General features: G+C 33.3%; 1 protein-coding gene and 1 long non-coding RNA gene across 6 annotated transcripts in view; one reads left to right on the forward strand and one right to left on the reverse strand.

Annotated features, from left to right (window-relative positions):
- Nucleotides 1-7,596, reverse strand: part of LOC129806679 (uncharacterized) — a 39,999-nt gene extending 32,403 nt beyond the window's left edge. The window contains exons 1-4 of one of the 4 annotated variants that reach the window (XR_008752196.1): nt 7,221-7,596; nt 6,985-7,109; nt 2,387-2,452; nt 2,053-2,320 (exon numbers count right to left, since the gene is read on the reverse strand). This is a non-coding gene — a long non-coding RNA (uncharacterized LOC129806679). Of the gene's footprint in view, nt 1-2,052; nt 2,324-2,386; nt 2,453-5,526; nt 6,927-6,984; nt 7,110-7,220 lie in introns of those variants that run through there. The other 3 variants (XR_008752198.1, XR_008752197.1, XR_008752199.1) reach the window with 3 other exon arrangements.
- LOC129806677 (protein expanded) overlaps nt 1,408-26,086 on the forward strand; it is an 82,704-nt gene continuing 58,025 nt past the window's right edge. Inside the window, exon 1 of one of the 2 annotated variants that reach the window (XM_055855445.1) lies at nt 1,408-2,056. The gene's annotated coding sequence lies outside the window, so the exon portion shown is untranslated. The remainder of the gene's footprint in view (nt 2,057-26,086) is intronic. The other variant, XM_055855446.1, reaches the window with a different exon arrangement.

Below are 26,086 nucleotides of genomic sequence, written 5' to 3' on the forward strand. Positions count from 1 at the left end.
ATTATTCATTTTTTCCGACGTTTTCTGGCGTACTTTTACCGTCACTTACGCAAGTCTGAAAACAACGTTTAAATTACCTTTATCCAAGGCACAAAGTCCAGATAGGGGAAAGTGCCCATGCTCTACACGGTCCCAAGCTTTACAATGACTAAATTTTTTGTATGTTTTTCAATAAATGTGACTCATCTCTTTCGTATTTTAAAAACTAGGGGAAAGTGTCTTGTTTTTAAAATATATTGCGGAGTCGTATTTATTTAGAAACATAGGAAAAAATTAATCATTGTAAAGCTTGGGAGCGTGCAAAGCATGGACACTTTCCCCTAATACTTATCTAATCTGACTTGGTCTAAGATATCATTTTCTTCCGTTAATCAGACCACGAATATCCGAATTTCCCGCTTTAAAAAACACAGCGCTTGGTTCCTTCTCACAGTTGTAACTTGTAAATACGTAATTGTATAAGTACTGACGTGAGAAATGGTATTGGAAATAGGAAGATGAAAACTTCCTCCGGTTGCGTCAGGGTTGTTTATCGTTTATCCTTTCAGGACAAGAAAAACATGTAGATATTTGCTAAAGCTTTCGACGCTAACAACGCGCCTTCCTCAGTGGTGAAAATCGTGAACAATCTCTCTGAAAATTGTCGTATTTTAACTCCATCCTGAAAGGATAAACAAGCCTGACGCAACCGGAGGAAGTTTTCATCTTCCTATTTCCAATGTAAATACGTAAACATAAATGGTTAAAAATATTGATAATCAATCGTGGGACGAAGCTTACTATAAATTATTGACATTAGTATATTCGAAAGGCTATCTCTTAGAGGTATTAATTACACTTTGATTCACCTAGTAGAACAGACAGAAAAGGCGAACTGAAAACCAGTCGTCGTCGCCTAAATTAGAAATGATCGTATATGGTATGTTTCGGTGTTATTAAATGTGAATTAGGTTGTTAAACAGAATTTCGGAAAATACAAAATTCCGGAAAATTAATTTTGAGTTAATTTAGAAGTAGGGGCCAAAGTTTAGGTTTCGCACTCACTTTGGCTTTGAACAATTTGTATTATACCATATTTTTTTTAATGAATCTGACATATTTATGACAATATATTAATAATAAAATTTTAAGTCATAGATTTCCTGAAAAAATAGGGCATATGCATCTCCTAATTGGTTTATTCGGATTTTCGTTTTGTCCGGAATTCCGAATTTTAATTCATACTTATCGGTCCAACTTTGTAACATATGAATCACAATTTCCATAAGCTGATGCAAACTCTGTTAGGTCTTGCTGGATATGTTTGTCCACGCACACATGCTAGCACTTCGTGGACCGCCGATTGGTAACGATTGCGCTAACGCGGCAAATTCACGGCATGCCAGCACCAACGAATCCGGCCACGATGTCAGTTAAGCTGAGAAACTTGTATGAGTCGGACAAGGCTTTCCCCCAGCACCTTTTTAGTTTGTAATTCTGTGGATCATCAATTATTCACCTCAAACGTATTCAAAAGACTCATAGGGCATTTCTTTTGCCTCAATTTTTTTTCGCATAAATAACACCGAAGTTTCGTTAAGTGAAAATTGTCGTTAACATTCCATCACAATTTTATGTGTTTTCGCGAGGAACTTTAATGAATACAAGATTAATTCCAAGTGGTTTGATTGCAAATTATCCTTTTAATATTTTTTTAATTGACTAAAAAAAGTGAATTGAGACGATAAGTTTAAAATTCGGAAGTTTTCCGAAAGGTGGCAAAAATTGAGTGAAATTGTATTGCTCACATAATTGCGCACGAGGTACATTGTACATTGGAAAACAGTGAGAGGAACACATTCCACAGGTGCTGAAAGAAACTCTGAAAACACATTTTTCGTCTGCAGAAAGTTATTGGATTTACTTCTCGCGAGTTTTTTTTTAAATTAAAAAAAAATAGAAACAAGAAAAGTTCTGTGCCTAGCCATTAATTTTTTCCGGAAAGCGTTACTGACAACCTGCTGACATTTTCTTTGGTCAATTTTTTTTGGAAAAACTTTTCAACCCGTCATCAATGGTGAGTACCAAGGTAGATTGAGGTTTTCGCGGGTATTTTTTGGTACACCCTGTTATGTGTTATTCGATGAATTACATTGGAGCTGGGGAATGTGTCTCTCCGGAGCCCGAAGAGAAGTTTTTGTATGGCGCAAATGGCAAACTGTGAGGAATTTCATGTCGCTGATTAACACACACAAGCTACATTCTTGGACAGGTAGCTCCGTAAAAAATCAGTTTATTGCCTCATACATTTTTCTCTCTCACACAATTTTTCACGTATCTTCTGCTGAAATGGACGAGAGATGCTTGAAAATTTCTTTTTTTTCCAACTTACGTTGTTTTTTTTTACCTTGATGTCCGGCCACAAATTGCACGGTAATCGACCATTTCTCCAGAAGATGCCACCCTGCAATTTCTGTATTAAAATGGTTCATTTTATAAACCTGCGTCAGCATTTGATTTTTTTTATATATATATTCTCTCCCAATTTATTCGAAATGGAAAAATAAAGAGAATAAGAAAAAATAGCACCACGGCAACAAGGCACAAAATCAACAATGCTAAATAAATTCTACGCCATATAGTCACATTTTTGCGCCAATTAATGTCACATGAGATATTCAGCAATGGCCATGCAATCGTTCTGCACTGCAAAGCCTATCCAATGCACCTTTGGAGATCGGGGAAAAAGGTTCGAAAATAGGAAAAATAAATATTCAAATTTGCATAGGGGAGACAGGGGCCACACTGGACTAAGTTTTTTTCTAATTAGTTTTTTTCGCATTGTAAATTTAGAACTTTACGCAATCTTGATAATTGGAACTGCATAGGACGTATGATATTTTGAATTTGAATTATACACTGAGAGAAATCCGAAAAAGTTAAAATAACATTCCAGAAATGTTAATTATACTTTGTAGTATTGGATCCGAAATCGGTGTAAATATTACCCTTTTTATGTGTATTATGGGTTTAAGTTACCTTTTTTCATGTTAATTTTACCCCTTAAGTTAATCGCACCCCCGTTTTTTTCTCAGTGTAGGTTAAAATTTGGAATTCCGGAAAATCGAATTTCGGACAAACGAATTTAGAGTTCGGACAACTCCCTTAAACCTTCCCCATTGCAAAAGAAAGCGGAATAGGAATAACAAGAGAAAAATTCCTTGGAATTTTCCACTATTTTTCCTTAAAAAATTCCATAGGAATTTTCCATAATAGGTTCCAAGGAAAATTTAATGGATTTATGCTGGATTTTTTCTATAGAATACATCCATGGAAATGCTCGTGGAATTTATGTGAATTTTTCCACCAAAATAAAATGGAGAAAAAATGAAGCTGTCACATGCACCTCATGATTTTACTTCCGAATTTTATAGAAACGGCAAAGATTACGAGGATTATAATATGTTTTTATAAACCAGCAATAACGAATTGACACTTTGAGCAATAAAAAATTATTTTATTAAAAAAAAATTTTTTTCCTAAAATATATATTAATTAAAATAAAAACAGCATTATTTTAGGTTGGCGACCTATTTAATGTAATCACTTCATTATTATCTACACGAAACGCAGCATCGCATAATTAATTATATTATAATTGCCACATGAATCACTAGAAATGTTTGCGGAAGGTTTGGAAACAAATTCTAAAAGTTTTCGCAACACCATTTTATTTGTTTGACATTTCAGAAAACTAGTGGAAAAATCCATATAAAACACTATGGAAAAATAGTGGAAATTTCCATATGTTTTTTCCAGCTTATCCCGCGGACGTTTCACGTGTGACTTTCCATATAAATCTTCCGCGGAATACCGCGGAATTTAACGCTGGAATTCCAGCATGTCGTACTAGTAAATTCCATGGAGCACTATGATTTCCATGGAATTTCCGGCTTTAAATTCCATAGGAAAACTTAGTGGAATTTTAGCGTCAAATTCCAGCGAATTTAGCCATTTGGACGCAAGTTTTCCATTGGAATTTTTGCGGAATTTTGCTATGGGGTTGTTAAAAACCAATTAATCTTCAAAGTGCTCTAGAATTGAATAATTCTGATTGTCAGACATACCAAATTAATTTGTCCGGGATTCTCCGTTGTCCATCATTCCAAATCTACCGTATTTTAGGCTGTTCTGAATTTTCTACTTCTAAAATTGGACAGTTTGAAAAAATCAACTGAAACGAAATTAAATTAAATATTTCTGGAGATTTAAAAAACGTAATTTTTATTAACAATAGAGTCTCTTACAGTCAAACAAAGGACGGTTGAATTCGAAACATCAAATGTAAGGTTATAATAAAAACTCATGCACTGGTAGAAATAAAAGGGTCAAATTCTCCCTTTTGAACAAGAATGGATCATATTTGACCCTTTGAAAGGTTCACTTGAATCTTTTGAATTTTTGTATGCACATTTATCACGATGGATTACGTTTTATCGTAAATTTATTACTCCTTAGTTCATGACTTTTTCATTGTTTTTTTTTTAAATTTATTCTTGAGTTAAATAGGTGTTAAAACAGTGACACTTTCAAAGGGTCGTCGGTGACCCTTTCATTTTTCCCAGTGTGTTGTGAATTATTCAGAGCCATATTTCTCTGATGTTTTCTAATTTTTCACAAATTATAATTGTACTAAATGAAAATTCTCTTAGTTTTTTGAAAATACTGTTTTTGAAAATATTGAAAAAATGTTTTTGAACCAATCTACCGCCGAGTGTTTAACAGCTACTATCCGAATTATACCGATCCGGATACGGACTAAATATAAGAACTTGTGCGTAAAACGGGCAAAAGGTCTTATGGCAGGTATATGCTCGTTAAATATCGTGTCGAATCGGAGAACGTTCACAAGGGTTCTCGGGCAACCCTATATTGCCAGCTTGCAAAATTTTCTTGCAAAAAAATAGGCCAGAAAAGAAATTGCAACTTCTGACAATTCCTTAGCCCATAAAATATGTACTTCTGAATTCAATTACTCATTTTTGATCACCTGTTAATTAATTTAATTGTGAATACCACATAAATGCATTCATGCATTTAATTTTGAATGCATGAAGATTGTGAAGTATTCTTGGCAACTGGAATTATTTTCCATTTCAGAGGATATTGAAAAAAAAGTATATTTTGCATTATTTACTGACCAAAATGAAGAATATTGCTGACCAAAAATATTAATTCCTAAATTCTTTTTTAATAAACAATAATAAATCTTGTACTTGAATGAGGAAATATATTGTTTTATAGTTCTGGATTTTTTTTAGAGGTTAGGCCAAATGCAAGTTCTAAATATGAGACCCTTATGGACGAAGTAATCACATAGGAAAGATAAATTAAGTCCAATTAGGAATTTGTCCTTTGGAAGGGCGGATGGCGGATATTATGATCGAAAAAGGTATAGGTTAATTTTGAAAGAAAGCCTTAGGAAATGGAATTAGGAATTTCAAAAAAATAATAAACATAATTTGATTATCAAAATTTTGTATACAATTTACAAATTTTTATTTATAATTTCTTCTTCAGGATATATAGACAGACTTAAATAGACTTAAAAGTCTTCTTATTGTCAATTCCAAAAATACGCTGAAGCTCTGGATTCAAAGTAAAAATTCTGTTTAAAAAATTCTTATAGGGTCTTTTATCCTGTTTTTGTAAGATCCAGAACACAAATAATTGGGAAGTGAGAGAGAGAGGATAAAGTTCATATGATAATTCTTCGGTGAACCGGATGAACCTATATTTGGGATTACTAAAAGACCTTAGGTTAACTATTTCTTACATCGGCGTCAGACCTAGGGCTTATATCCCAGCTGTATGGCTTAACTTCTCTAAATTATTATCAATCATGAGTTTTTTTTTAAGAAAAATTGATGAAGAATTGGATATTAAGGATAAAACATCCATTATTTTTTGTAAAACCAATAAAATTGCTTATTATTTTCGGTTTTTAACCTTTGGGAACTGGGCTAAACTTTTAGTTTGAAGATCGTTTTACTATGTCTGATACTGGACTGATGGATGAGGATCTCTGACGGAAAATGCTAAAGCTATCATTTGAATTTAAAATTGCCTAACGGAGTTTGTTCATCCGGTTTATTTTGTCTCATTTAAATAGCACACTAACCGTATTTGAACCATTCCAAAAACTGTTTTGAACATACCCAAAAACGTCTTTGAATCAATAATCCGGTGATAAAAACAACCCAGATTTTTTTGGGTCCCTTTCATAATTAAAAATATTATTAATTGAAATAAGAAAACATTAAAATAAATGAAACAACTAAGAGAAGCCATAATTGCCTTTAAGCTGATACTTTACAAAATTTCTTTTTGAAAGTTATTTTAATCTGTTTTGAAAACGTCTCTTGATTCAAGTGTTGGATTTTGTTATATAAATTCATTAAGAAGTTATACAGCTCTCAAATTGAAGAGTAACTCAAATCTCGAATAATGAAATTTTGTTGAGCTGGGCTTCAGACTTTAGGTGATTTATTTTTGAATTTTTAAGTTTGGACGAATTAAACTTATAGATAATGAAAATTGAGTTTTCTCTATTTTTAAGTAGCACTTAAAAGTGTAATAAAATTTAGATTTATTGCTATCTTCACTCTGTAAAAGTGGCGCCATGCTTTGTGATTATTTTTCTAAATCTGTTTTGATACAGAAATTGGAGAATATTTTTAGACAGCTAAGGTTAAGATTAAGGTTAAAATCACGAGCTGAGACAGAATTTTTCGGTCAATAGACCCGGATATTGATCAAATTTTGTATTAATCCAACTCAGACTCTGCTTATGTAAGTCAATCTAACCTCACTTATTTATTTGATGAAGTGATAGAAAAACAATTCCGAAAGTTCGAAAATCCAGTCCATGGCAGCCTCACTCTCCCCTACAATAATTTATCAAATCGTAACTTAGAATTTAGCTTGTCGTACTTTAATGATCACCTTTTTTTCAACTTTTATTTGCAACATTCCACAAAAGCTAACCAGCCATTTCTTTTTAACTTCATTTTTTATTCACTTTTATTTCTCTCTCGGCTTCCACGATTATGCAAAATTTTCCATAGTTCCTAAAAGAAAAAAAAAGGAAAAAAAAATCACGCTTGATGATGCTGAAGTAACAATAAAAACTATGGCTGGCGACTGAATTGGAATTCCACGTTGATTTGTGGGTTACTAACCCTCACTGACAGCGTGGTGCTCAATAAGCTGATTTGAGTGTCTGAAAGGTGAAGTAGATGGCCAGAAATGAGTTGATACTCAATAGGAAAAGACAACAAAAGATAAAGAGCTTAAAATCAGGGCACGAGGTGATAAGTTTTCTAATTTCAGCCATCTCATACTTCATAATGCTTTACACTTTTAACCGCACTCGTACAGAACCTTTCAGACACTTTTCCTAACCCAGAATGTCTACTAAAAGTGACTTAAAAGCTCACTAGCCAAACTAGGTACTGTCGTATTTGGGCAGAAAAGTCGCGAAATTGCTAATGTTTGATCTGCTAAATGAGATAAGTCCATTTGTTTTTCACACTCACACACGCAGTTTCTTTCTTCGAAAGTATTGTTTCTGCTTGGCAATTAATGCTGAATTAATTAAGAATTTACACAGTATATAGTGAGTATGTTAAAAATAACGTTCAGTACCAAGGTGCTCATGCGCACTGAGCCTAAACGGCGGCAGCTTAAGATGGTTAAATAAAAGAAATATTAGAAAATTTTAATCTGATAAGAAATAGTACCATAAACTAGTTTAAATTCAAAACAACGACCTATTTGTGGAATTTCAAACCAAAAAGAAGATTAGAACTGAATACTTTGTATCAATATTTCCCCTGCTTACCGCAATTGTTTCCATTTTTGCCAAAACAGTTTGATTTCTAATCAAATAAGTACACTGAGAAAAAAAAGAGGCTACGATTAACTTTTTTTCTCATACCTTTAACAATTTTCGGGTGTACAAATATATCAATATTTTATAATATAAATTTTACACCTTTTGAGGGTAAAATCAACATGAAAGATGGGTAACTTTAACCCATAATACACCTAAAAAGGGTAATATTTACACCGATTTCTGATCAATACTGTAGGGTAAAATTAACATTTTCGGAATGTTATTTTAACTTTTTCGGATTTCTCTCAGTGTATTTAAGAAATTAACGGATAAACATACTTTTTATAATATCACTTCTTTTCTGTTTAATTCATTATTAAAATTGAAAGGCTACCAAATTTATAAGACACTCAAATTATTTTTAAAAACAATTATTTTTTTTTAATTTTTCCTAATGTAAATACAGTATTTCCAAAATAAATTCCATGTTTCTTTCGAATGATGTTTAATCATATCTTTAAGGTAATATTTATTACTTTTGGACAACATTATACTAATTTATAACAACTTTGAAAACTTTGGCTGTCTCGTGCTTCTATTTTGAAGTTTTAAAAATATTATACACTTTTTGAAAAAAGACTATCATGATGATATAATTTAGATTACTAGGGAAACAGTAGATGAAAATAAGATTTATAAATTATATTTTTATTCAGTTTATATTATTTTGATCCTTAATTAAAGCGGTCTTTAAACTAAAGGTTTAGCCCAATTTACTTTACAAATTATTTTCCCATAATAATCCAACACTGAGAAAAAATGGGGATGCGATTAAGTTTTTTTCCTCATAACTTTAATATTTTTTATGTGTAAAAATATATCAACATTTTTAATGTTAATTTTACACCTTTTTAAGGGAAAAATTAACATGAAAAGGGTAAATTTAACCCCTAATACACCTAAAAAGCATAATATATACATCGATTTCGGATCAATACTGCAGGGTAAAATTCACATTTCCAGAATGTTATTTTAACTTTTTCGGATTTCTCTCAGTGTAGGTCTAAAACCTAGATCTGAAGCCTGTATATTGCTTAATTGGGGCGGTCGCTGATTTAACAGGACGGACCTTTTAAGGAAAACCGCATAGAAACCTTAAATAAAGATCTTTTGTGCCATAATTTGCTATTATAATATTCAGATCATAGGAAAAAAATACTTTAGCTTTTGTAATTCTCAGGACTTGCAAAAAAGCTCATTATTGAATTCGAAAATTTCGTTGTCACAATTAAATCGAAATGATCGACACCTGCCTGAAATCAGGAACAAGTAAACACGGTATTGACCTTTGGTTCCTTTCCCCTTTCAATTTCTCAAGTCCAAGCATAGGTTTTTTTTTTTATTTTTCTTCCTTTTCCTTGATAAATTAAAATGAGAAAAGAGCCAAAGGTCAATATCGTTTTTTACTGTCCCTGATACTCAATTTACTGTCCGAAAATTATTTAGTTTCCTAAAATCTCTACTAAAGGATATCTTTAAACATTTAATACGCAAATTGAAAGGGATGAATGATATAATGAATGAAATTTATGATTATTACCACTTTAAAATACCAATGATGATCTGTTCCCGATGCACTTCCCACACTTTGTCCTCCTTCACCGTAAACGGTAGTTCTAGCACACTATCAGAATATAAATCAATAGATGGCGCTATCAAACTGTTCCCAAAATTTATTTTTCAGCTTTTATACTCGCTTTTATATGGAGATGAAAGTTTTCGAAGAAATTTGTCAACAAATTTTTCAGTAAATAAATATTTTAAATTTGGAAAAAACATTTACTCTGGCTTTGAACACTTCATATATTTCTCTCCATATCGTCGGTTGCCTCAGCAACTGTGTTAACTGCATTTGCTTTGTGTCAGCATTCGTTGTAAGCAACGCATCGCTGCGCGGCGTTTGCAATGAATGCAGACACAAAGCAGATGAAGTTAGCACAGTTGCTGAGGCAACCGATGATAATATGTAGACTCAAGGAACGGTTGACTTCAGGCGACTTTACTTTGAAAATCTCTCTAAATTGAATACAAATAGCCTAAAATCTGGAATTTCTCCCAAACGAAAAGACAAATCGCGGAGATTTTCTTAAGGCTTCAGGTTTCTTGGAACTTGAGGCACGTTACTACAAAAACACTTTGTGACGGAAATTTCCAATACACTACTGCAGGGGTAAATGTCAAAATGGCAAGTTTTTATACAAACCACATCGAAAGCTTTTTGTTTGAAGAGATTTTACGATTTTTTGAATATTTTTGACATTGTTTATCAATGAATATTGTGAAACACTTAATGCCTATTCATATTGGGAGTAATTTTTATCAAAATTTGCATATTTGACAAAATTTTAACATCTACAGCACTGCAGGTAATTGCCTTCAAAACAAGCTTTTTTGACGAAAATTGCTCCCAGTATGTAGGCGACCTTTAAAATCCAAACTCACCTTGAGTGTATAGAGGAATAACAGAACAGACACTATCGTATGACAAATTTTCGTGATAAATTCGGGACCAGTAGGAGAATTCTGTAAAGGTATGACAATATCATATGACAAATTTTGGTTTGTAAATTCGAGAGCAGGACAACAGTAAAGGTCAGTGCGCAGCAAAGAACAATTTTAAAGAGCTCTGTGAAAGCAAAGTATTTGACATAAATCATTTTTTCTAATATTCCCGAATTAATAATAATAATAATGCTGGCACAACATTCCATGAAGGAACAAGGCCTTTCCGCAAGGGGATTTCTAGACATGCATTATTATTTTTTCTTGTACGGGATGAGGTTGTCAGTTCCATGCCCGTGGAATCAGGTTCAGTGAAGGTCACTGGATGCAATCCGAACACCTTTAACGCCAGAAAATTCCTGGTAACCTAAAGGGGATTCTAACTCGGGACACTTGCATCATAGAGCGAGTACTCTACCACTTGACCCATTGAGTGCCCTATATTCCCGAATTGACCACATAAAAATTCTAAATTTGTCATATGGCAATGTCATACGGTTATAGAAATGCTCTACAGGCCGGCATAAGAAGCTAGGGAACATCAAATGACATTTCCGAAGAGTTCTATCCCAGCGAGCACAGTCAGCTAAAAAAGCAATGTTTTCAGCATATTTTTGCTGAATTTATCAGCAAAAATATGCTAACCGATCAGCAGTTCTCGAACAAAAAGTGCTAACCAAAGTGTTTTAAGGTTGGAAAAATTCAACTGAATTGAAATCGGTTAGCATTTGGTGCTTCCTGGGATTGATATGAATAGCATTTTCAATTAAATTTCGTTAAATTTGTCATATGACATTGTCATACTCTTACAGAATACCTCTACTGGACTTGATTGTTTCTTAAACCATTTCGGCTCACACCTCATTGAGAATTACACACTTCAGCCGTTTGTCGTCATTCAATAGAAGTCCGATACAATTCACAACAATATTATTTCAACTGTTTGTCCTATCACTATGTGATCGAAAAGATCAAGTAAAGTAATCGCAGGATGTATGTACATATGTGCATATATATGTGACGTCAGTTGCCGAAGAAAACACCATAAATGATATTATTAAATGACATGAGCCATTGCTACTGGTTTCCACACATGAAATGTTAATAATTACTATGGCATGGTGGGAAAACAGCTTTTGCACATGGGGGAAGTGGAGAAAGAATAATTGATATGAAATGTGGTATATTTTGACAGAAATTTCCCGGAATTTCCATACGGTCGTGGAAGAAAGTTTTTGCCCATGCTTCGATTTAAATATTAGTTACATGAATACAAAAGACCCACATCACCATGATAATGATGGCTCCGAATTAACTTTGCCTCTGGCAATTTTTTTCCTCAATATATTCTCTCCACTGCCATCTATCAAGCTCTTCTTCCATCCGAAGACTTCCAGTTCTTCTTCCACTTTTTACATTGGCCACGAATGTATCTTACAAAAATTTCAATGGTGAAACGGAAAAAACAGCGTTCGTCGCTGACTTTTTTTTTAACTTCTTCTTCGTCTTAAACCACCTCATTGGATGCCAATACAATAAAAATGCTTTAATGTGAGATTCTTATGTCTCACCTATTGCAATCGCCATGAGGAACAAAAATATTTGGAGATACCTTAGAATGGGAGAGGAGCATGAATTGGGTTCTCTGGATCACGAATAGAACAAAAATAGAAAACCTTCGAGTGGCCGCTCTTTGTTGGAACACATCTGGACAGGGAACGGTAAGGGATATAGACTTGTGGTTTTCGTCAAAAAGTCGTACGTACAGGAAATAAAATATTTCAAATAACAATAGCAGCAGTTCTAATTGAAGAAAACAATAATCCGAAGATTTAATAAAAGGACATCATTATAACTCCTAACGACCATGGTCAAATTCGGTAAAAAAAATTTCAAAATTTTGAACACTAATCTTCGAAAAACGCCCAATCAATTAAGCAATTAATTTGCTAGAGGAATCTCACAAGATAAAAGACAATCTGAAAATACATTTTGGGTTTAATATTTGGCCCATTATGAGAATCTCACCAACTATAAGCTTAATCAACTTAATACCTGGTTTTGCCATGTTTCTCTTAAATGACTTCACCTCATTTCTGCATTGCTCTTCATCACTCTCGATGGCGCCACACAAAATTTCCACACAAAAATTTCTAATTGATTCCAGCCAAATTATAATTCACATAATTAGGATAATTCTTTTCCTCCACACATCATTTGAAAAATTCATCAACACAGCACGAGATCCCCAGTGAGTGTGAGCGAGAGCGGAAATTCCAAAGAAACACAAACACACGAATCACGATTTCACTAAAGAAAAAAAATACAAAGCTTGTAGTGTTAAGAATTGCGAGACCCAAAAAAAAAATCGCAAAATTTCAATCGACTAAATACCACACCCTCAATTTCCCACCTCGGCACTCGCCCAAGTCAAGAAATGTCCAAATCGCACCAATGAATTGTGATAACATCGTACGATAACACTCGAAAAACATTTATTTGAAATATTCACCTGGAAAACAAATCATTTTGGATAGGACAGAGAAATCTTAACCCTTGGAGGCATCTTTTTCGAATTACACACCCTCTAGCGGAGATACAGTGAGTGTCAATAGTTTGTTGCCTAATGGATGTTTGAGAAATCAAGTGAAAAAAATGATAGAAAAAAATACTTTTCCAAATTTTTCTTTTTGCAGATGAGTTCCTTGTAATCCGTAGATATTATTTATAATTTTCAAAAAAAAATAATTAATTTTATTTCATATCAAAAATAATTGTTTTCCAAAAGTTGGTCATTTTTGAAAAATCAAAAGTTTGTTGCCTCATTAAAAAAACTAATTCAAAATGGTGAAAACGTGCAACCAACTTTATGTAAACCGGTTACATTTTGAGCTTATGTCATTTGATATGCAAATGGTGGATTTGTACATTTTTAAGGCTGTCAATGGTAAATATATAGGTGTAAGAGTGATGATAAATAACAAGAAATAATCAGTTTTTTGATAATTCATAATTTAGGTTATAATGGCAAATTACAAAAAGTTGAAAGGTGGGATATTGTCCAGAGATACTGCTGGAAGGAATCGGCGTCGCTTAATTGCCAAATTTTATGGAAATTCATGAAAAGTTATACATAAAATGGTCAAATATTATAGTTATGAGGCACGAGTACATCTGAAAAACGCTACTGGTAGATCCAGGGTTTCGACTCAGAAAGTCGATAACCACATTCTAGGTATCTCTGATAGTAACCCCATGATGTTTGCTTCAAAAATTCAAAGTCGGCTGGTTACAGAAGGCATACAGGCTTCAAATGCTTCGAAAATCAAACTCAAAATGAAAGAAAATATAAGAATAGGTACTTGGCTCGCAAGATTCCATTGGTAAGCAAAACCAAACTGCGTAAGAGGTTGTATTTTTACGTTTTTAGCATGCTCCAAGTGAATTTACAACCTTTTAACCAGATTGGTTTTGTTTACCAATGGAAACCTGCAAACCAAGTAATTATTCTTACCACTTTCATTAAATTGCGGTTGGTTTTGAAGCCTGTATGCCTTCTGTAACCAGCCGACTCTGAATTTTTGAAGCAAACATCATGGGGTTACTATCAGAGATACCTAGAATGCGGTTATCGACTTTCTGAGTCGAAACCCTGGGTCTACCAGTAGCGTTTTTCAGATGTACTCGTACCTCATAACTATAATATTTGACCATTTTATGTATAACTTTTCATGAATTTCCATAAAATTTGGCAATTAAGCGACGCCGATTCCTTCCAGCAGTATCTCTGGACAATATCCCACCTTTCAACTTTTTGTAATTTGCCATTATAACCTAAATTATGAATTATCAAAAAACTGTTTATTTCTTGTTATTTATCATCACTCTTACACCTATATATTTACCATTGACAGCCTTAAAAATGTACAAATCTACCATTTGCCTATCAAATGACATAAGCTCAAAATGTAACCGGTTTACATAAAGTTGGTTGCACGTTTTCACCATTTTGAATTAGTTTTTTTAATGAGGCAACAAACTTTTGATTTTTCAAAAATGACCAACTTTTGGAAAACAATTGTTTTTGATATGAAATAAAATTAATTATTTTTTTTGAAAACTATAAATAATATCTACGGATTACAAGGAACTCATCTGCAAAAAGAAAAATTTGGAAAAGTATTTTTTTCTATCATTTTTTTCACTTGATTTCTCAAACATCCATTAGGCAACAAACTATTGACACTCACTGTAAGTAATGGTAAATAATGGATCTCAAAATTGATAATACTATGCAACAATGACGTTTATGTTTAAGATGCGATGCTATTTTTCTTCTTGGATACAATTATTTAAAACAAAAAAAATTATCAATTCAATTGGATTCTCAAGTAATTGGTTTTTACTCCTGTAACAGGCAAAACCGTTTTCGCTGCTTTTTTATTACTCAGGACCGCAGGTCCGATTTCACCGAACCGACTGTACCCCTCAGTAAGAGAAAGATAAAGGCTTTTAATTGATTGATAATATTATAAAACATATAAGGTTTGTAAAACCTGCACAAGAGGCGCGGTAGCCGTTTCATCAACATCACTCTAATCAGAACCACTTAGGGGGAGGTGGGGCTACTTTGAGCTGCGGGGCTACATCGTTATACGATTTTTTCGCATATTTCTAAAAGAAACTGGGTTATAACGTGATGTAAATTTTGATAGACAAAATATGCGAAAAAATCATATAACAATGTAGTCCCACAACTCAAAGTAGTCTCACCTTCCCCTATCCTTATTGCGGTCACGGGTCCATGACGTTCAATTTGACATCCCACGCTTGTCGATCCTCCGCCACTTCGAGAAGATATTCGGATTAAATCCCAAGGCGCCCCAAGGCAAGATTCTGAATTTGAATCAGCCCACCTTGTCCTAGGTCTGCCTCTAATTCGATGCCTCCTCACAATGGCTTTTAGTCGTATTACATGTCAAATTCAATTTTATTTATCAAGAAAACGTCGATAAAACCGATATAACGTTTTCAACGACTATCCAACTTTTTATCACAATCAAAAAAGAATCTTCGTCAATTGAATAAAATCGCTAATCGATGAGCTTTTTCTTCTGGTAAAACACTCTTGCGTTCCGGTTTTGCGAATATGGCGGCTAAAAGACCAATTCAAATTCAATTTTGTGGAATTTTGATTCATTTTTGGTTTTTCGGTTTTGATCCAACCAAAAACCAAGCAGGGCATGAATAAGTATAGCCTTATGGTGAAATGTAAGTGGCAGATTGATAAATCGCGCAGCTCAGTCTCCAAGATCGCGCTGATCTACACCCAAAATCAACCGTGAGTGACAGACCTATTTACCCCCTGCGTAACCATATGACATCTTTGTGATTTCAGCTAACTCGATTCATGTTAATTTGGAGTTGTTCAACACAATAATTTGGATTTTATGACGTTTTCTAAAATATTGACATAATTTGGGTGCTCAGATAAATCCACAACGCAAGTCCGAAAATTAAATTCGAATTATCCTAATTAACATAAAGAGTCCGGTTAGTAATTATCTACGTTGTATTTGCCTTGGGTTACTGTTTTTCTAAGTAAAGTGTTTAATCAAAGAACGATGCTCAAATTTTTCCGCTTAAAAAACAACACTTATGTGCTAGACACACCTATGACTTAAGCCGAGAGACGATTTAACTTAATGATAACAACTTTATAATTATTAGACTACATCCCAATCAGCTTTCCATTAAACCTTCTCTCGGCTTAAGCCGTAAATCTATCTAAGGCGTTAGGTTGCCTATTTCCAACAGCTCTAACTTGAGAATAAATGATCCAAATGCTGTCAAATTTTGACACTTACCATTAGAAAAATAGCTGATTTGAGATACATTGTTTACGTTTAGTAATAAAGAATAACAGTCCCGATTTGAGAGGTCTCCCCGATTGATACAGTACCAGTTCGAAGGTTATTAAAGAGAACTTAACTAAAACGGAAATTCAGGAATAGTCCATTTATGTGAATTATTATTATTAATCGCATCGAGGCTTAAAATTAAGTTTATCTTGCCCAAAAACGGGCCACGTCAATGGCAAGTGGACTTGCCATCATCAAATCCCCTACTTCACGTGTTCTTTCGATCAATTTAAGCCTCGTGGTAGAAGGATCAGTCAGTCCTCGGGGACTGTCCAGGAGCACCGATTTAGTTCCGATTAAAACCCTAAATACGCGTGGAGGTTACTTCGTTGCTCCCATTTATGTGAATGAAATTGAAATGATTGAAATTTAAAAATTCCGCTTTCTTGAAATTCTACAAAACTGAAAAAATTACTTTTCGCAGTACAGGTTTCTGCTCTGTTGTTAATATTGTTTACGATTGAAGTGTCAAGAATACTGAAAATTTACAATGGAAGAACAGTCAGCGCTAAAGCGGCGAATATGTGAACTTGCACTTTAGATGTCCGTTCAATTTTCGAATAAGTTTCGCATGGCTTTGGAGTGGCTTTCTCTCTTCGAAAGGTTAATACTTAGCATTTCAATTGATTAGCTTTTGATAGTGGCGCCATCTAAGCGTATACATCCTATGGATGTATTTAATGCCACGTTATATCGGTACACACCGAATTGAATTTTTAGAAACTTCAGACAAAGATGTTTCGAATGCAGCAATTTTTTATTAATTTTATTCTTATTGAAAAACAGATAAGCAAAAAAATTAAAATTAAAATATTAAATTTTGATCAATAAAAGGACTAAATCTACAAAAACGCGTCTAATTCGTATCTTTAATGTTTAAGACGGTTGCATTTATAATAGAAAACTCTTTGTTTTCTCTCTGTCGAAAGTGATTCAAATTATTAATACTTTTCTGCTTTTAATTTTTCTCATGACTGCCCAACTTTAACTTAAAACCACCCTTTTTCTACAGTGCTTTTTATTTTTTTTTTTAAGATTAATTTTTGAGTTATAAATTTCCAAACGGACCATTTCAGTTAAACTCTCATTTTCTAAATTAATGTTTGTTTTTTAAGATTGTGAAAAATATTTATTATTGGCATAAAAAAATATATATAAAAGTAATAAAATGTAAGTAATTTTTACGTATATTTAACTTATGACTACCCGATTTTATTAATTTATTGAACTCTATTAGTTTAAAAAACATTCGATTATGTAAATGGCCGCGGTATATGAATTATTAATTATATTAAAGGCGAATTTTATTCCAGTAATAATAATAGTTGTATTCTCATCAATTGTAATATCTACCATGGTATACATTCCAGATACGACAATTGTTTACTAAAGCGACTATTTGCAATTTACATCTTTTAATTAAGAATGACTAATCCAATGTCAACACCAACTTTAATTGATAGTATTAGATTGTTTTAAACTTTATAATTTATTACAAAACTATTTATTATTTAATAAATTGTGAGTATTAAAATTTATGTAATAGTTCTTGAAACTTTTCTTGCAATTTCGAATTGTTTTCCTGTTTTTCTTAAATTAAATATGATGATTAAGATACTTAGAGTGTGTGTAATTAATTATTTTAAATGAAAAGGACTGCAGTGCGTATAATGCAGAGTTTAAGGATAATTTAACAAGTTTAAGAGAGGATCATAAATTCAGTATAATTCTTACTAAGATTATCAACTGTCCCATGTAAAGTTGCTCGAGCTCTTGAGCTTGAGGAAGTGAAAATAGTCACGGAGAAATTTTCTCTCAATTTCATCGTGAGGTGATCAGTACATTCAAGATGCAATTCCACGTGAAATTGATAAAATATGCAACTCACGCACACTCCATTAGTAACATCACCAACACTCTCATGTGATTGCAATCTTTTGCACCATCGACAAGTTGCCCTGGTTGACTTTTTTTTTCAGCGGGCCGCGGGGAAGTGGATATGTTGCGAATGTGTTATTCTTATATGGTATTAAAATAAATTACGAGGCCATAAAATGTATTTATGAACGCATTAGCGTCTCTTAAAATGACGAACTCCAACTTCAATTGCTTTAACATTTTATTGGAATTTTAATATTTGAACCCCGTCAAGTTCTAGGGCATCAACTAAATCTATTACCTTTATTCTTTCATTTGACGAAATTTCTCAGAACACTCTGAAAACCTATTTTTTATTTTAGCTCCAACTTATCGATATTTTTTTTATATTCCATTGCACATAAAATATTTAATTAAAGCGCAATCCTTGGTGCGGAAAAATTAATACAGTCACAGTAATTGAAATAATTTGTCGTAAATTAATGCCAAATGGCAAAAAGTGTTTATTTTGCAGTTGTAATGAGTATATCTAAACATAGCATTATGTTCTCTTTTTCATGACTCAATTTCCATTTCAGCAAAAATTGATTGGAATACAAAAAGTTGATCAAAATGAAAGGTCAAGAAGATTTTGCTTAAATAAATGAATATTAGGGGCAAGCTTCAATAATATTTCAATAAAATATTTTCTCAATAAAAGTCTAATTCACGCAGAATCACTTGAATGTACTATATTTTTGTGACTTAGTGTTTGTCTTGCAGAAATATTCCACGAGAAACTCTAAAATTACTGTTAAGTTCAGTGAAGTGCTCAAGTATCGTGCCACAATCTTATCTCAATTGCACCGATGAATAAAATTTTTTATATAGAAATTGTATAAGTTCCTATAGCCTCTATCTTTACTTGATGCTTAGAGAATTGTGCTGCAAGCATTTGAGAATACTTTTGTAGATTGAAGAAGGAATTTATGCCGGGATAGATAATATTAAACTAAAATAACTGATAGAGTAGAATTCCTCAATTGAAATTCCAAATGTTCTGGAACCAAGAAAACAATTTAAATGTCGATTTATATGATCTTTCAAGAGGCTTTGAAATTCAGAAAAAACCTTAACCTAAACAGGGATGGAAACCGGTGAGCGTCGGGTAAGAAGAAGCAAGGAAAAATTCAAATTCTTTCCAAAGCTTTCGGCTCGGGCTCCAAGCCTTCCCAGTGGTTAAATTTTAGCCTTTTCTTGCTTTGTCTAAGGGTCTTTTGGTTCACAGGGCATGGCAGTCTCACAAAGAAATCTCAAGAACTTCAAAATAAGTAGAAAATTAAGTGCAGTGAACCAGATCCCATGCCCTGTGAACCAAAAAACCTTTTGACAAAGCAAGAAAATACTAAAATTTGAACACTGAGGAAGGCTTGGACTCCAAGCCGAAAGCTTTGGGAAGAATTAGTATTTTTCTGTGCTTCTTCTTATCCGACGCTCACCGGTTTCTATAACTATTGACCTAACCTTGACCCTTTAAGGCTGATTGGAACACCGATGTTTCATAAAAAAAATCCTACGATTTTCTAAAATTAGGGTAAGTGTACCAAACTTTGACCAGCTTGCAATTCCGGCCACCTTTTTTGTTCCTCAAATTTCCATGAATTTTTAGTTTTCACATACTCTAAAGATTAAACAATGCAAATTAATAACAAAAAATGTGGCTTCGACAAACGAGATGACGTGAAAAAGGCATTGGAAGAATTCCTGAAGGGCAAGGAACTATGAGAATGAAGGTGGCCGAAATAGGGCACCAAAGCTATGTCTACATTTTAATTTATTTTAAAATGAATTAAGAATGGTTTTAGAGTAAATAAAGACGATAAACTGTCTACAAGGTTCCAAGCAATATTCCTTAAGAAGAAGGAATAGAAAAATCAATTTCTTTTAAAAATATTACATTTCAAACTTGAGACTTTGGCGCTTACATGCAACTGTGCCGAAATTTGGCACACTTACCTTATGATTTACTCTTAAGAAGTCAGAAAAAGTGACTTTTTCTGACCTTGAAGTTTTGACCCTCTCATCCTTAAACGGTTAAAGATTGTAAAGGTTCTCGCAGTCGAATTTTGAAACTTAGTCCTTCATAAGTTTGTTGCGTTTTGGTTTACCAGTCCCTATTTAAACATCTTCAAATACAAATCTTTACATCATGGATTTTAAGGGACAACTGAAAGATATTACACCCTAATATTCTAAAAATCCATATGAAAGAGAAGTAAAACTAACAGGAAACTATTGGGAACTCATTAAAAATATTTAGGAACTCTCGTAAACTTACAAAATATAATTGGAAACTCATAAATACTTATTAGACTACATTAAGAAAGCTATGTATTCACCGAAAAACTCTCCTTAAGGATACAGGAAGAACACTTGGAAGTTTATGAGAACTGTTCGGAACTTACATGGTATACTATATAAATACTTAGGATCATACAGGAATACCATGAATGCATATAGACTTATGGTATTCTCGAAAAGCACTTGACAAACGATGGAAAATAGCACTTTGCAATCCATAGAGGATCCTTAAGTATTCATGGAGCAATGAGAAACAGTTGAGAACTTAAACAGAATACTTACATGTTCATAAGAAGCCCAATAAACTTTTGGGAACTGTTTGGAACTTATAGGTTATACTCAAAAAACACTTGGGATCACACGTGGAACACTTATGAACCTAAAAAAAACAGAGACGCTAGAAAATCCATGAAAAACCTTCGGGATTTAATAAGAAACCCAGGGAATATCTTAGAACTCAGGGAGAATTCTTAGAAATTCGTAAGAAATTCAAGAAAGGCTTGAGAACTGTGCAGAACTTATAGATAATGCTAAAAGAACACTGAGGATCAAACATAGAACAATCATGTACTTCTGAGAAACCCGAAGTCACTTGGGAATCCATGGGGAACTCTTCGGTATCCATGAAGACATTTTGAACACTTGAGAACACCAGTGAATACCTAAAAGTTCCTAAAGAGAATATCTAAAGAGAATCCCAAAGAACATTTGAGAACAGTTCGAAACTTTTAAGAAAGTCTTATAGAACACTGGGGATCAAATGTAGAATCGTCGTAAACTCTTGGTAAATCCGGACGCACTTGGGAATCCATGAAGAACCCTTGGGAATTAATTGAATTAATACAGAACACGAGAAATAATTGAAATTTCAAGGAGAAAGCTTAGATGTTCATAAGAAATCCAAGGAATGTTTGAAAACATTGGGAACTTATAGGTTAGGAAATCTTACAGGAATCTTGTCTTACAGAAATCCATGTAAGACATTAAGAAGTCCTTGACGAACGCTTAGTTATCTAAAAGCACCCAAGGAATACTTGGGAAATTTAGTATATCCATCAGAAAACACGGACTTAATACCTTATGAGGCCTGAAGAACATTATTTGATAACCCAACTTGGGAATTCATGTGGAGCACTAAAACCAATGTTTAAGAACCTATGAGCGACGCTTAAGTTCTGGACTGGATAGACCTTTGACTTAAGCCGGGGGCCTTCATAATGGACGAATTATAAAAATAAATTTTAAACAATAGATGTTGTGATTAAAATTATACTAAGACATCTACAAACTAATTTTCAAGTCTGTACATACCTTTAAGAACTCATGGAGAATCAAGAGAATCAGGCTGGCACTAAGGAATCTACGAGAAGCTTAGTAATTTTTCAGAAATTAAATATGTATAGAAAATAAATTTGCAAAAATTCCACGAAACAATAATATTAGAATATTTCTGATTCCTGTTATAAAAACGTAACTAACTTGGTTTGCGTCAAATACAGATGGCGCACCGGGTTGCTGTCAAAATTTTCGAATTTGACAGTTCTGAATTCAGTCAAATGCTACACCGCTTTCTAAAGTCGCATTTATAAATGAATTACAAAAACTTATAAATTATAAAATTTTTGGGGGCGTAGGTTGAATAACTAAACGTTTTGTCTCCATATTGCTCCAATTCCAAAATATTTCACTAAAAAGCTCAGTGAACAATTGTCATTGCGATTTTCTAGATTGCAATATATGTATATAGGAGTTCCTTTGTATGTGGACTGGACATATATATATTTGTTAAGTTTGAGAGTCGTCATCGAACGGAGCATATAGTTGCTGAACGAGTCGCAAACTAGGTTACTGTAATAACCAAAGTAATGGCAAAGTTGGAACTTCATTAGATTGGCATTACGGCAAGAATTGTTGATCTGGCTCCGCAAAGCAGGAGCGGGTGATCATTTTTCTCACACATTAGCGTCTCTTATGTGACACGACGGATGATTCTTCATGTTGAGGAAGAAGACAGACTCGCACGAGATGACCACATAAAGCCATACTACATATAATACCATTCTAAGCTGGAAATTTTTGATCAGTGCTTTCGATACGAGTATAGAATTGATAATAAATTTATACTTATGCTTTTTCTGTATTTAATATCACCATCTCACTCAGTCGCATACCTTATGCTCCAATGCAATGATCTTTTATGGTTTGGAAGAAACTTAAGTGTTAGTGTGCAAGCAGAGAAATTATCCATAGAGCCATCAGTGATTCTATGTAGCGTATATATTGTAGCTTATATGTATGTACATATATAGAATTCCTGCTATATGATATGTACTTTTATATCAAATTCCACAATGTGGCGACTGTATGGAGGTGAAACACAGTAAAGGAGCATTGGAGCCACGTTTGATTGGAAGAAATGTCGGAATTGAAACGTGACAGAGATATTATAAAATGGTAATAAAGTGGAGGATGGTAAAATAGGCATGAGGAGAAAGAGATGAGCTGCATCCCAAGGGGCATTTAATATCCAAATATTGTATATCTCAGACATGTCCAACGTTATATTCAACATAAATGTGGAATTTCCGAAAAACAAAACATCTGAGATTGTAATTTTCGAAAACGAAAACTTTGACAGATGTTTAGTGCGCCATCTGTACTTCATATAAATGCAGTCCTTTTCTGTTTCAAGATGTCTAAAGTCTGAGTGTTCGAAATTCACATTGAAAACAAACATGGTCCCTTCAATTCCTCTTATCCAAGATATAAGGGGTTCAAAAAAAATTAAAGTGCTTTTACAGCTCGTATTACAATTATCAGAATTTGATCATCAATGATGCAAATGAAAGGTCTCATGCGCTTCATGAAATAAAATTAATATAATTTAATTAAATTTAATTAAATTATTTTAACTTAATTTTAAATTTTTTGGAGCTTTTATCTCCACTTAGAGAGCGCGAACAGCCTTTAAGCTATGCGCTACTCTATAAAAAATCGCACTCTACATCCCTGTGCCTTTGCGCTAGGTTTCTGCCATAGAATTGTAAAACCTGCCATGTCAACTTTGTAAAAGTAATTTGTTCAAAGATTACATAGCCAACGAAGAAGCATTTTTGCCGTTGTAGAGCTTGAATAAATTTATTATTATTATTTAATTATTATTATATTTGGGTAAATGTACCAAATTTCGGCAAGCTTGCAATTCCGGCCACCTCTTTATAGATTTATACAACGCAATAAAATCACAAGATGTCGTTTCGACGAACGAGATGTTGTGGAACACACTTCTGGAGAATTCCTTAAGAACAAGGAACTATGGGAATGAAGGTGGTCGAAATAAGCCACCAAGGCTATCTCCAAATTTTTATTAATTTAAAAATGCATTTAAATATTATTTTAGAGAAAACAAAGATGATAAACTATCTACAAGGTGCCAAGGAACACTCCTTAAAAAAAAGTAACAAAAAAAACTCAATTTGCTTTAAAAATATTACATTTCAAACTTAAGACTTTGGCGCTTGCATGTAACTATATCGAAATTTGGTACACTTACTCTAAAAGTTTTCTCGACATTGTAACTTCTTTGTCAATTGAAACAGATGCCAGTGCCACTAGTGGGTGAAACAGTGCCATCTAGCGGAAAAAATATTGCTAGTGTCCATGAAAACTCGTAAATTTGTTTTTCTCACATTTTGCCAATGTCAACAGAAGGATTCAAGCTTCGGAATGCATTTGACCCATGGCTTTCATCAGGAAATTTTTCATCAGGAACCAGGAAATTCACCACTAAGAACGTGTTGAAAGAATTAAATTGTTCGAAACTTAAATCGTCCGAAGGTAGCGCGCTTTCCCTAGAAAATTTCAAGACCTTTTCAGTATAACAAGATATAAGATATATATATAAGATATTAGATATATATATATATATATATATAACAGTATATAAGACAGTACAACATTTGTCGCGATCAATTAAATCATTCAACGAAAGATTTAATAAAAAAACATTCACTTTGAAAGAAATATCTGCATTGCTGTCAGACCATGTCAGATAGACCTTTCTAAAAATTACTTGTACTGCAATTTTTAATACTTGAAATTACACACAGATGGCGGTTAAGCTGTCAAACAATGACTAACGTCAAATGCTAACATTTTCGTTAAAAGAAAATGTTGTTTTGTATTCAATGTCAACTAGGCATTGTAAAATTTGTAATTTCGGACAAATCAATTTAGAATTCGGTCAACTTTCCTAACAGCTAGATTTAAAATATCATTTAAATAATATTCAAAGTACCTAAGCTAGAACCTTATAATTGCTAAATTATGACTGGATTATCACACTTCAAGCCTCCGAATAGGTTTGTCCGGAATTACATGTTGTCCGAAATTCCGAATCTTAGATTTTCTAGCTTTTCTATTTATGACAAAATGCTCCTTGGGATAGTTCAAAGAGTATTCCTCACTTCTCCTGGGGACGAATACCTCGCGACGCTTGATGGAATGATAGGAGGGCATAGTATATAGCAAGAAATAGCCAGAGGGGTCTCAAAAATGAGAAGAGGATAGCCTCAATCCACAACTCCCTAATTCGGCGATTGCGTGAGGTGTGCGATTATCCAGGAGCTTCCTCTTTAGTCAAGAACTTTAAGCGAGAGATGGTGCTTTTTTCATCACATTGACCATCTCGCATACCTAAAAAAAAATCGATGAGTATACCGCTCATTCAGTATTACAGAGACTTGTTAAGTTTTTCCATAAGTACTCAGTCAATTACAATAAAATAAAAAGATTTTCATATAATTTATCAAAGAAGATAATGTATCTCATGAAATTTACTTGGAAGGTTTGATATCTCACTTGGAATATCACTAAAATGGACCATACGCCTCTGTTATATTACATGAACGATCTGTAATAGCCTTGGGGATAATTTTCTGGTCTTCTTGTTCCCTTCTCAGAAAGACATCCCGAAAAAAATGACTCTCCAATTGATGGTTGCACAGCAATTTCAGGAATTGGATTTGGGTTCCGGGTGAAAATTGTGATTCTCCCCATAATAATAACGATAATAACAATAATTATAGACTCGGACGTTGTGTTGAATGGAGGAATTCCCAAATTCCTTCGTACAATTCAATATTGACTCCACTGAAAAATTTCTTAAAATGAAATTTTCTCTCTCATCAGCACTTTAGGTGCATTTTTCTCTGGAATTCATCACAATCATAATAAATGTATTTTACATTTTTTTGACATAACTTTAAAAAAACAATTCAAGGTGCACGAGTGAAAAGAAAGAAAATGCTATACAAAAGAAAATTCCATGGTGGTGGAAAACTTTCATTACCATCGCAAGTGATGCAGTGATGATGGTATTCATAGCACAATTCCATATTTTGCACAATATATAAGACATTTTGCTGAGGAATTTGCGGCATTTCGAATCATTTCACTAGTTCAGTTAATTAATTTTATGATAATTAATGTGAAATTCCTGTCATGAGCA

This window comes from Phlebotomus papatasi, chromosome 3 (genome assembly GCF_024763615.1).
Source record: "Phlebotomus papatasi isolate M1 chromosome 3, Ppap_2.1, whole genome shotgun sequence".
Classification (NCBI taxonomy): Eukaryota; Metazoa; Arthropoda; class Insecta; order Diptera; family Psychodidae; genus Phlebotomus; species Phlebotomus papatasi.